The following is a 12,345-nucleotide window of genomic DNA, read 5'->3' as shown; positions in this document are numbered from 1 at the left end:
TGCAAGAAACTCTTTTAAAAATTCACTGACTTGGAAGAGATTGAATATCTTAGGGCTTAGCAATGTCTATCAATGGTGTTAGTCTCCCTAGAACTGCCATAGAAAAGACTTTCTCCTTTGAGCCTAGCTTCAGTGTACAATAGAGATTACTGGATCTGTTTCAGTAAGAGAAGGGATCAGAGCAAGGGAACTGGGCATTTGTACAGCAGAAGCTCTCAGATCAGATTGGTGCAGCTCATTAAATGATGGCATTTAGTTTAGCTCAGATCTCACACAGTTAAACCTGAGTAAGAAGTGAATGCTTTAGGGCCTTGCCATTGCAAAATGTCTTTAGATAAGCAGTATGTTGGATTTTAAAACAAAACAGATACTCTATTTATATACTGGCTTTATCAGTGATTGAAAATACTGCCTTTTCCAGTGATTGGAAAGTTACTTACAGTAGGGTGACATATACATAGTTTACACAATGTTTAGGCATAACTGCTGATGCATGGATTTTGTAGGTGTAATTTAACTTCACAGGCTGCTGCTGATGTTCCAGCTCCCCTCTTCTAATCCCTGTTCTGAGGACCTACCTTTAATAAGTTATTTGCACAGATGCTTTTGGAAAAGTCAAATGCTTATTTTAGTTGAGAGGGAAGAAGATCTGTGCAGATCTCTGAAATGTGAAAGCATTCTTTAAATGGTTTATTTTCCAAATACATTTATTACTAAGTACACATCAACATTTCTAGGGTATATTCAAAGTTTGTCATTATGACATTTATGAAGATATCATTTTGATAAATATATTTATATAATAAGGCTGACATAAATTAAGGAGAATGACTAACAATGAGATTGAAATACATCTGGAAAATAATTACTTTTTGGACCTTTCCCTAAATAATCTCTAGAATTGTACAATCTAAATCTTAATTTAAAAAAAAAAAGAAAAGGTCTAAGAACTTCTGTTTTCAGGTGCAATCTGAAATTTTATACGATTCATAGAAACTTACTTACTCTGAAAGTTCAGTTCTGAGATTGTGTGGTTGCAAGTTGATCTTTCTCGAAAGAAAACCACATTGTATCTCCAAGTCCAGACACTTATTTGAAGAAGCGGTTACTTTATACTATTCAGTAAATATTCAAGGCACACAGTTTAAATCTGCACTGTTTCAAGTTAAGTAAATTTTCTAGATGTGCACTTCCAATAATTGTCTGGGGTGGACCACTGATATTAAAAATCATTACTTTTTACTCCTGAAGGCTCTTTTCTATGTTTTTTGGTCTCGTTTTTTGGGTTTTTTTTTGGTTTTGTGTTTTTAATCATGATTAGTATTAGTTAAATTTATTTCTTCACAAAGACATATTTTCACTGTGTTTTTTTGTGATTTCTCTCATATTAATGTGAAATTAGTAGTCATCTACTAGATCTGAAGAGCAAGCAGTTGTATTTTACTGTGAGCACTTTGTTTTGGCTTTCTTTCCTTCTTTAAATGCCTTTTATAGGCTCTATTGTGGTAGATGTCTGATGAACCTTTTTTTAATGGCTCCCAAGGGAACAGTGAAGTGATTACTTTGGCAGATGTTTCTGACCAAATCCTCTGGTTCTGTGGCTACTTGGTCTTTTAAAGAACCTGTTTTACTGAGTTTTAAAAAGTCAAGATGCTACTCAGTGTGCCCCTAGTGGAATGATAGCCTAGCTCCCAATACTATAAATCATCAGATCATTGTTCCAGATAGTGAAAAAGTACTGGTGTTAGCTGACTGTATAATAAAGCTAGTTCTAATGGGAATTCATGTTCATCTCATGTTTTCCCAGTTCAGGAGAAGAATATGGAACAAGATACAGCTCCTGTCATATAAAACTCTACCTTTCTCTTTGATCTATCAGCACCAGTTTTGACCACACTACTGCCAAAGAGGCAAGTTGTGCTCTTTCCCCTGCTTCCAGCTATCTGTTCTTGCCACCTCTCTTGTGTTAGTGCTAGTGATTGTTCAGCTCTTCTGGGAAAAATAATAATTGGGGAGGCAGATCTAGTTTTTAGTCAGTTCAAGGAACTGACAAAACTGGTGAGCTATGTGATTTAAGTACTGGTATAGGATGTGCCCAGCAAAAGAGAAGAAAGTGAGGGCTGTCTTTCTGGTGGCAGCAAAGTGTGAGATTGTGTAAACCTCGACAGAAGTTTACAAAATTAAAAAGTTGCCGTGAAAAGGTTTGATTGGGATTTGTGAACGTTTACCAAATTCTGGAGTTTAGCAGATGACAGCTGCTTAATTCTGTTGGTATATGTCCTCGTACCCTGCTCTGTTACTTGCTTTTTCAGTTTTATTGGTATCTCAAGACTTCTATCAGAACAAGCGAGTTAGTCAGGTTTATGTATTTGTATGCTGGTGCAATTCTTGATTCATTTGTTATGTAGGATTTTGCAAGGGAAAACTAAGACTTTGCTTTAGCTCTCAATGTGCTGAAGCTCAATTTTTTTTTTTCTGGTAAAGTCAACAGAAGGAAGAATGCGAATTCTTTCTACTACTCTTGATGCCTTCGGGTGGTACAGTTTGTTTTCAGAGAAGCCTGGTTGTCATGGGAGACACAGTGGGAAATGTAGTGTTTTCAGCTAAAGACATTCTGTAGCATCTTCTGTTGAACTCTGTAATAGTGAGAACATCACTCTATGGACAGAATACTAAATAAATATGTTACTACTGTTTGTATTAACTGGACTTCTTAAACTCATGGTTTGTTTTGCATGTTTGTTTTTCTTTTTTTTTTCTGTTATTGGATACTTAAAGAGTAATAATACTGAAGATTCCAAAATATGTGTGATTTGAGTCACTAGGTACTAATCTTTATTAGAGACAGAATTAGAAAAAAAAAGATTAAAACACACCCTAAAGCCTCACAGTTGCCTCCTTAGGACAGTTCAGCTTTAGCTAATTTATATGATCACTTTTATCTGTTGTTTGAGGCATTACCCTGCATAAATATGAAATACTGAGAACAGTTGTGGATTTCTAAATAGCTGTCAGGCTGATTTTCAAATCATCAGAAGCTGGGAGAAAGCTTGAGGGATGCTTGCTTATCTCTTGCTTTTTCTAGGACCAGCATGAATTGTTTGTTGTAAATCTTGGTTTAGAGTCTGTTTTCTAAAATAAAGGACTGCATATGGGTTTGGGGTTTTTTTTCTGTCTAGAAGAATGACCAATCCTGTAGAGTGTATGCACACAGAAAATGACACAGTATTGCTGTGCTGGCTTGAAAACTACACTAGAAAATTTTGAAAGTGAGAGGATCTTCCTCTTTAGTACCCCATCTTCATAGAGGAATTTAAAGTTCCAGGCAACTACATGTTGAACTTTACTTCAAATTTTCAAGACATTTGTTTGCAGCTATTGAGGTTTTTCTCCAATCATCAATCAGATGTAGGCCAGGAATTGAATTTTTTCCTCCTGCTTATCCAGGTACAAATAAATAAGTAATATATGTATATAAAAGAGAGGGAACATACAATAAACTGCTGTGATGACCCATTCAAATAAAAGTTGTGTAGAGGAAAAAAAAAAAAATTGTTACACTTGGTGATTAGAATTTGTTTGGCGAGTAAAAACAATTAGTTGATGGATCCATATAATTAATTTGAAGAACTTTGTGCAATACTCCTGCAGTAAGTGCTTTTTAGTAAAACATACCAGACAAAATTTTTGCCATACAAAAGTTAATTTATACATTTCCCTTTCCAATATTTAACTTCTTACATGGTTTTCACAGTTTCTTCTAGTCTTCATAAAATTATTTTCTTTTAGCACTAAACTGCCCATTTGTGCTTTAAGTTCTGGGCTTTAAAAATTATTTTATTTTCCTAAATTCACAATTTAAAAGATTCTGTGTAATTAAATACTGAAATTGTATCATAGCATTAACTGCTGTCTACCTTTGCAAAATCAGACAGAAGTAATTATCATGGTAAAATGGATTCTAAAATCATTTATATGATAATATTTTCTTAGGATAATATTGAATTTTATGAAAATAACTTAAAAAGTTGGATTTCAGAGTTAAAAACTTCAAATATGTTGCTATGTTATCAGCCGGTTATGAGAGGATTCTGCACCACATTGGGGAATATTAGCTTTGCAACAGGACACTAAATGTCAATGCAATATAAAACTCTCACAACTGGTGGTTTTTAAAGTTAGTACAATAGATTAATCAAATGAATTACTTTTGTCAACAGCCTAGGAGTAATGAGGATGCTCATCTTGGCTGCTTAAACTGAAACTGAGTTACTGAACTGTATCTTCCTGGTCAGTCCTGGTTCTGTGTGAATGTTCTAGGCAAAACTAGGGAAAGGAAGATTTATACATTGTTTCTCTGTATTTTCATGCCAGCTGCCGTAGAAATGAATGATATAACAGATCCCTAATCTTCACATCCTAAGCAATCCTTAGATGGTGGGGATCTTGAAAGTCTCTTTCCTCTTCTCTAAGTAGTATCTCACAACAGGAGGGATGACTTCATGATGACCCTTGATTAAAGAATAAAAATTATTGCTTATTTTAACATTATACTGCTATTTGGCAAACATCAGCCACTTCAAATGTAAGAGTATTAAGTGAAATCAAAAGAGGAGAAGCAGCTGTAAAATTTCAACTCAGCACTAGAAGTGAAACAGGTGACTGATCCATCCATGTAATGGTAAATTCTCTTTATTTGAGGGTCAAAATAAGGATTTTGTTTAGGCTGACTTAGGCATCTTTTCCATTTTCTTGGTTTCCCAAGCAAGACAAAATTTCAAAGTCAGAAGAGGTAGGTTTTGTTCCTCAAGATTATGGTTTCAGTAAAATGATTGTGAAGGTATTGATTAGTGGAAACATCACAGAAGATATTTAATACAGTCATGTAACATAACTTTCCTTCAGATAAACTGTGAGTATACCTATAAACATAAATTTCTATCAATAGCCATAGTTGGGATTGTGTATGCTTTCACAGAAAATCCCAGAAACCACAACAACAACTACCCAATATTCCCCTCACAAAAAACCAACCAGACCAACTAAAATCAAATCCACACTTCCATTTTATTTTTGCTTGCAGTAACCAAACTGTAAAAATTTAGACTGAAATATTCCATGAAAGACATTGACTATAGACAGAAATTTTGAAGAACACTGAGTTAAAATACTTCCATTAATGAGTTAAAATACTGTTTTGGGAAAAAAAAAAAAAAGAAAAGAAAAAAGAGATTAGAGGAAAATCTGTTTTCCATCTCTGTATAATTTAACCTGACAAAACTGACTTTTCTCTAGGCTCATATGTATCTTATCATAGTGTTAAGGATACCTGTTGGCATTCTGAATATCTTATTAAGCAAATAGTTCCATACAAAATGGAAAGAGAATCAAATCAGCCAACCATCTGACAGTATGGAAAATATCTTTGAATAATGATGATAAGATCCTTGCTGAACTTTTCGACAGCAAAATGATAGATGCCTACGCTCGTCTCCATCTATAGCAAAAGTAGTGGCACTTCCAGAGGGTAGATCAACATAACAGAGGTTGGAATGCTGAGTTACAGACTGTGTTTTTTACCTTTGCCAGTTATGTAGCATTTGACTGTGGGAAGTTTGGTGCCCTTAAATTATGGTGGGATATTCAGCAAAAATACACAAATTTCATTTTGGGTTTAGGTTTGGTAGTAGGTTGTTTTGTTTTGTTTTGTTTTGTTTTTTTGGATGATGTATGAGAATTTTTTTTCAATTGTTCCAGGAAGATATCTAGTTTAGGACACCATCCAAATTCTGGTGGACTTCAGAGACTCTGGATCAGACTTGAGATGTCTGCTCTACATATCTGTTAATCTACTCTGCTTTCTTTCCAGCAGTCCCTGTTGAAATACTGTCAAAATGAGGGCTTGTGCCATTCAAAGGGCTCATTCACTGCACTGCTAGACATCTTTTAAAGATTAAATTCATTCCGTGTTGTGCTACCTACAACCCTAACCCAGCCAGTAGTAAATACAGACTATTGAACATATGCTTTCCTGGCGAGCAGTCAGACGGCTTTAGCAGAGATTCTTTTATGCATACCCTCCCTTTTGAGCTAATGGAATAGTGACAACATGTTTTCTAAAGAAAACCTGTGTATGAGAAAATTGCTTAGACATGCATAATCTTTTTTCAAGAAGCTGTCAAGGATTTGTATTGATGCTTGATGGTATGTTATTAACATGCTTACAAAAATAATTTAAAGGCAGTAGAGCAGAGCTGTTTATACTATTTGTGGTAATATTACCATTACTAATTACATTATATTGTAATACTCACTGATATAAATCAACTGCAGGCAATGAAAGGATTAGTGTGGGATGGTATAACAAGCCAAGATTTTAGACCTTTGAGTTCAGTTTGGCATTATCTTACTGAAAAATGTTTTTTCGTTTTCTTGTTTAATGTGAGTGAAACATTTTTGCTGTGCAAATTGCTGCAAAGACAGCATTATTTTATTGACTTCTGTTTTAACTTCAGGTCTGGCTTTTGTAGAATCAGAAAAAAAATTAAAGAGCTTGAAGATTATATGTTTTGTTTAAAATGGTAAGTCATGTTTATGAAGAAGCACAAAAGGGAAGGTGTTACTTCTTTTTTTCTCAATATGGCGGTCATGGGTGACAGTAGGATCAATACAGATAAGACATCTTAGGGTATGAATCAGCCTTTAACTCATTAGCGAAACAAATCTGTTAATTGTATTATTATATATGTAATGGGTTAAACCTCAACACAACCCCTTACTCTCCCTCCAGTATTAATATCAATGTAAGAACTGGGATAAAATCTGTGGCATTCAGAGAGAAGAAAAAATTAAGGTTAGACTTATTAGAAACAAGTTATATGAATAATTGAATAGGAATGTCTGTAACAATGTAGGTTCTTTATGCAAATCTTGACAAACTTTTTTTTTTTTTCAGTTTGTGAGAGGGAAAGCTACTAACAGTGGGCTAAGTCAATCATACCCTAGGCATTGTAATCAGGGTAGCTTCTGAAGTTTCTTTCAAGCATTGCTTTGTTTCTTTGATATCCCGGTGGTCTTCATTAGGATTACTTTATCACTATTCTTTATAGTGAGAAAAATAAACTGATCACATTTATCTCCTGATTTTCTTCTGACTATTGTCAGAAGTTTGCACTTGTTTTGAATGGCAGCAGTAATCACCTGCATCCCTCCTCCTCAATGAGAGGGTTGCTGCTCTCTTCTTCGTAACAGAGAATTGATGAGAAAGTATGTGTTTATTCCCAGCATGTATTTGAGCTGATAGACTTCATAGGGTTGGAGCCAAAGCATTCAGTTGTGGAAAAAAATGAGTGTATTGAACTATAGTGCCATTTTCACAGTTGAATCCCATCCACTTTTGGAATTTTAGCAAAATGTAGCTTTTCTTGACTAAGAAGAGTCTTTCCACCATACTAGAGTCCTCTTCTGAGATGTAAAGGATTGTCCTTTGCACCATAATATGCTGCCTCTGAGAGAAAGTGAGGAAGAAGGATTTCTGCTTTTAAAGAAAGATTCTATTCCACTTCTTTTTTTTTTTTTTTTTTGTTGGTTGGTTTGTTGATTGGTTTTTCTGTTTTTGTTTTTAGCATAGTGCCACTTAGCATTTAGAAATCTCTGGAGAGTAAAAAAGTGCGCTCTTTTTTTCTTTCTTTCCCATTACATAGAGTTTGCTAACTTAATACTGCAGCTCCTGAACCAATCTGTCCCCTGACTGTTGCTGGGGGTGTGTTCATACAACTGACCTTTCTGCAGTTTCACCTGAAGAAAGTTTCACAGTCGTGAGAGGTGACACATAGCCCCTTATCATCCACTTTTTCCAAAATGTATCCACAGAACAGGTGCAGTGCAATGACCATCAGTGCAAAGAACCAATCGCTGTTGGTCAGGTAGTGGTTTGTATCTTTGATCTTTTTGACCTTAGAGTTACCAGTAAGTAGTTTACTTGTATTTTTTCATTGATAAATCACATCTACTTTGAGCTAGATTTAAACCACCAATTTATTTCACATAGGGGTAATCCACATAAGCTTAAATGGTGGTCATCTCTTTCTCAGGAGCCACACATTATTCTTTGTCTTACACACCCTGTCTTTCCTTTGCCCTTGAGATGAGGGTGGAATATTTCACAGATGATCATTTAGTCAACACTGAAGAAGTAAACAACCACAGTAATTTGATATTTGCAGGATGATAATATAATCTTTTATGGTTGAAACCAGTTATAAACTGTCATCATTAACAGTCAGTCCAGATCCATTTCAGCCATCAAGATTTGCACTGTACTAGAAATACCAAGAGGTATTTAGTTAATAATTGGATTACGTTGTCCTTATGTGTGGATTGCATCTAGATGTCTGTTCAAAATAAGAGAAGACTTCTGCTGGAATTATATATTCAGTACCTTACATGTGATGAAGTTTTACGTCTGTCAATGGTCTCACATCAGGAGATCAGCATTAATTAGACATTACATAGACAATAAGTAGAAGAGAGCAATGAATTGACTGTAAAATATGAAAGGTGAACTTGCTCTTATGCTTGCACTGTCTTTGCAGTGTTAATTCCTCCTTACATCTCATTTTAACCATTACTAGTCAAGTATCAGAGACTTACTTAACAAAGGAACCTGGGTTAAACGCAGGGGATATAGGTCTGTGAGGCAATGGTGATTGAGAGATGTGATTCTTACAGTAAAATTTTTGATAGCGTAAATTACTGCAAATACAGAAATGTGTGGGGGAATGCACATGCTTTGAGAATCAATACTGAATTATAAAGCCTCTTTTTGCTTTCTTCCGATGAGGTAGAATTTCTCTGTCATCTCCAAAACATTTATGTAGCTAGATTTTCTGTGTTCTGTACTCACTGCTAATACCAGTATAGGTAGTTTCCAGACTGGGTTTAAAAAAAAAAGGAAAAAGGCAGTGAAAAATGTACTTCAGTTCTTTATCTGACAAAATGTTCATTTGTCTTTCTAAATACATACTTAATTCCTCACACAGGAAAATAATTGCAAATCTTGTGAACCTTTTAGTTCTAACACTGACATATTCTTACTTTAATTATTCTTCATTCTTTTAAAAAAAGAAAATTACACTTTGCCTTTTAAGGTTTTACTTCATCCTTTAGAAAGTGACTGTTCCTGTGTAGGTTTTTTTGTTGGTTTCGTTTTTGAAAATATGTAAAATTTCTTATCTTCGTAAATTACGTAGTTGCTGCTTTTTCTTTCTGTTGTTTCTTTCCTCTTCCATGATGAGCAACCATCATCAGTAGGTATTATTTATTTAATATTTTTCTATGTGTTTTCAAGTACTGTAAATTACAGCATTTAAACATAAAGACAAGCTGTAGGCAAAAGAATGCTGAAGTAAATTTAAACCTGGCCAGCTGGCAAAGCAGAGAACCCAGTGACTTGATGTGGTGCTGCTTCTTCAACTAAGTGTTTACTGTGGAGGTATTTTATGTGTGTGTATTAATGAGTCAAAGTTCAAATCAGTCCATCATCCTTATTTCTCCTTCATTTTGTCATCTGCTGGATCTTTATGTGTTCAATATAATTAAAAGATCAGAAGTTCATTATGCTTGAATTTCTCATAAATGAAGGCAGTGTTACAGAATCTTCACAGATATATAGCATCCTCACAGGAAGATGTAATTCTATGTAAGAATCCATACAGAATTGTATTATTCCATGACTGTATGCTGGTGCAGCAGTCACTCACAGGCTCTCTAAATGAACAATTAAATGCTGTGGTGTCTTGACAGTTTTGTCATATATACGCATTACTGTACTGTTGTTGAAGAAAAAAAAAAAACAACGACGGAGATTATCCTTGCTAAGACCTATCAACCATAAATGAGTCTCATAATTTTTCTTAGGACAGTGTTAGTACCACATCATTTGACCGGTTACAGTGTATCTTATTTTTATTTTTATGCAAGGCCCGCCTATTCTATTTCAGTGGGAGAAAACTGAGAGGTGGGGTATTGATGCTACCCTCTTTAAGCCATAATAACAGTAAATTCCTTTGAATACAGAATTTTTCGCTAGTTTTCATTGCAAAATGAAGTCTGCAAAATTAAGTGGTTTATTGAGGCATACAAGTAATGATTTAATTTTATTCCTCTTAGGCATGTCAGACATATGTTGCAGGTTGTGTGAGCCTCAGTAGGAGAAACAGGCATTGAATGTTAGTCCCTTTCTTGCTGGGAGTGAGACACAGGGCTGTTCAGAGTCCCTTATGTTTTCTTCTATTAGTTTCAGAGAGATTTATCTGCTCAGAAAGTTTGTGTATGTGCATCTCAGTTGTGTAATTCTGACAGCTTGACTTCCACAGGCAATTGTGTAATTTAGACAGCTTAACTTCCATGGGCACTGTCACAACATCTGTCAGAACTGTTGAAAGAGGCCAAAATTAAGTATTAGGTGTCCAGGTAATCAAGGTTCTTCTGAATCAGGGTTTTACTTGTGAGATTGAGTTAAACTTTTGAGGATAACAAAGTGCAGCAAGCTTTCTTCCTGAGGCAAGGTTATGATTTCTACTGTCTGTAAATTTTAATATATGATCCTAGTGGAAAAGGAGAGGAAAAAGCCTAAGAAGTTTGATTAATGGAAATAGCTTAGAAAGAGCTAAGTATGAGGACTGATCTCAGAGCTCTTAGGCTGGAAAAAACGTCCCATTAATTTTAGTGGGAGTTTTGACTGCACAAGGACTTTCAAGATCAAGTGCTTTCTTGTTCATTAAAGGATAGAAGGTAATTAGAAATAAAGCGCAGAAAAGATTTTATATAGTACTGCTTTTGTCAGCTGAAAAAATCCATATTATTGTAGGAGTTTTAGGCTAATCTTTTCTCTCCCTTTCTTGCATAAAATGATGACACAGTAGGTTGTTTTCATTACTCTTACCGGTCTGTGCTTCTATCTGTTCATTTTATTGGGAAAAAGCAATTGGCAAGTTTTTTCTGTTCTCTTCCTTGCTTTGGATCGCAATCTCATCTTTGATGCTGACTTTGTCATTTCCCTCTTCCATCCAAACTGTTTAGCTCAAGATATTCCCATAACATTTTTGTTTGTAAATGTGGGATGATAAATGAAATAAAAAGCTAGTGTGCATTTTGGTTGTAAGATTTTGCTGATGTCAGCTCATGAAATAGAGAAACAGAAAGAAAAAGATAAAACTGTACTAAGTTTTACAGAAACAGATCTTGCATGTTTTATAATACTTAAATTTTATTGACTTTTCAACATCTTTTAGGGAAGTCATATATTCTTAAGACCTCATGAATCCAACCCTGTATTTTAAATGTATGGCAGTCATGAACCACTGCAGGAATCATGAATTTAGGTCATCAGCTGATGAGAGTATTTTTTACACTGACCTCAGGGACAAGGGACTCATTTCCTGTTAGAACTTCATTCTTCATAATAATTAAAAATAATATTTATTTTACTTGTATTTTACAACTACTTTTTTTCCTCTCCTCTGTATCAAAACTTTTTTTTTCCTTCAGCCTCAAGCTGTAATTTATTTGTGTGAAGAGAATGGTCCAAGTTTAATAGTGGTTGGAATTTCCACTGGAAGACTGAGAGCAGGGATTGCTTTCTGTACAGCTTTCTACCAGCTAGTGCACACAGGGAAGCTGTAAAAAAGAATGGGGAGTCAGAGAAGCTCTTGTGAGTCTGTTGCTTCCCTGGTTCTCTTTCCTGTCCCTGCAATATGTAATGATCTTAGCCGAAAGCATGGGAAAGTGAGGGAGACATATTTCACTTCTGATGTAGCAGTAGTCTGCTTTTTGTAGAAAAAAGGCATTGTATTTTATGATGCCACGAATTTGTCTTTTCCATCTGCAAATTGTTATGTATGTGAATGAGATTTTATCCCTGCTCGTTCCTGTTTTATTTTGATGGTCTCCGTAAGCTTTCAACCAGCTAAGGGGATAGGGGAAACATTCATTATTTGTGATAGAAATTTGTCCTGTAATTCCTTTCCAATTATTTTCAGGAAACTACTTACTATTTCTGCAAAGGTGACATTTCTGTAAAGGTGACTTTCTAAGAAGTAGGGAGGTATTAGGTAATATGGAGTATGCTTTCAAAAACTCATCACTTTATCAAAGTGGATAAAACTGTGCAATATACATTCTAAAAGAGAGCTTGGTCCACAGGGACTCCTTCTTTGCCTTTTAACCAGTTTAATTCTGTTGCCTTTGGGTGAATTGCTCTTCATTTGTACTCATGTAAATGAGGAAAACAATCATATGTAAAATGTCACAGAAAATACAGGCAGATTTTAGAATGAGGTGTTC

At 35.0% G+C, this 12,345-nt stretch overlaps 1 protein-coding gene across 7 annotated transcripts in view; it reads left to right on the top strand.

Moving 5' to 3' along the window:
* PCDH9 (protocadherin 9) overlaps nucleotides 1–12,345 on the top strand; it is a 683,529-nt gene that overhangs the window by 290,952 nt on the left and 380,232 nt on the right. The window lies entirely within an intron of this gene.

Source organism: Corvus moneduloides, chromosome 2 (genome assembly GCF_009650955.1).
Source record: "Corvus moneduloides isolate bCorMon1 chromosome 2, bCorMon1.pri, whole genome shotgun sequence".
NCBI lineage: Eukaryota > Metazoa > Chordata > Aves > Passeriformes > Corvidae > Corvus > Corvus moneduloides.
The sequence above is the reverse complement of the archived record's forward strand: the minus strand, read 5'-3'. Positions and strand labels throughout refer to the sequence as shown.